Source organism: Limanda limanda, chromosome 5 (assembly GCF_963576545.1).
Source record: "Limanda limanda chromosome 5, fLimLim1.1, whole genome shotgun sequence".
Classification (NCBI taxonomy): domain Eukaryota; kingdom Metazoa; phylum Chordata; class Actinopteri; order Pleuronectiformes; family Pleuronectidae; genus Limanda; species Limanda limanda.
The window spans coordinates 23,152,998-23,154,249 of NC_083640.1; positions in this window are offsets into that span (position 1 = coordinate 23,152,998).

Consider the following 1,252-nt stretch of genomic DNA (forward strand, 5'->3'; position numbering starts at 1 on the left):
CAAGAAGGTTTCTCAAAGTTCATCCACGCAAACAGGAGAACACGACGCGGGAGCACGGGTCTGTGGCCGTGCGTAAAAGCTCAGTCAGTGGGTAGATTGAAGCCTGCCTGCGGGTTCCGTGAAAAGAGAAAACATCCTCGGATCTTTGGCTGGTCAATGACAGAATCTATAAATAATACAAATAAAAAAAGTCCATTCAGAGAGATGCTCAAAGCAGGAGTTGCCCCTTCTCCAAAATCTCCTGCGCGTTATTCTGTGCGCGCAAAGCTCCCCTCGGTTTCTCCCATCACAGCTCTGACTTGTGGCTCATCGTGACCTCCACGCCTGAGTGTCTCCACGGCGTCTCCCCGTCATCCACCGCTTAATGTCCTGCAGCCTCCGGGATTGTTGACATCCACATTGGGAAGGAGCGACCACCTCAGCTGCTGTCGGAGCCAGATTCAGCAGCAGCCAGTCGCCGGAGCGCTATTGCATATTCACAACAATTACCGGAGCCCGCACCGTGACGTCGGGACGTGTAGTTTAATTCATATTAGTCGATAATAAGCACTACAGATGTGCGTGCGCCGTAAAGAACTACAACTTCCCGGCTCCTCCGCGAAGCCAATGGTGTGTGGTCTGAGGGCGGAGCGCCCATTAAAGATAACCAGTGGCAGCTCCACCTCGCTGCCAGTCATCTGAGTTCCATCCAATCCCCTCCAACACGAGCATATCTGTGCAGGCTCCCCACGTGGGGGCTCGGTCTGCCACTGAAAGATGTCACAGGGATTAATCTGGAAACTATCTGTTGACTTATGTGTGTGTTTTTAATGGACACTTCCAGGCACAGATGAACATATGGCCCCTCGGAGTCTCGTGTTGTTCCTGTGCTTTTTTTTTTTTTTTTTGAATCTTCTATTAAAACAATCTGCTATTGTGTCCACAGATTGCATTTACAACCTTGCAATTAAATACTTGTTCAGATGTATATGTGGCCCAGCCTGCTCCTACAGGCTGTGAATCATAGCTAAGCTAAATAAATACTTAATTAAAGTCCATTTAAATTATATTTACCGGTACAAAGGTGGTTTATATTGAGGCCATTTTCCAGTGAACAACAAACCCACTAAGTGGTTAATGGGCTGTATTTAGATAACCCATCCACTCAAGTCGTATTCACCCACTCACACACATTCATACAGCGCTACACACAGAAATATTTCTATCACACAACCACTCATACACTGTCAGCACAGCCGTCAACGCAGGGTTC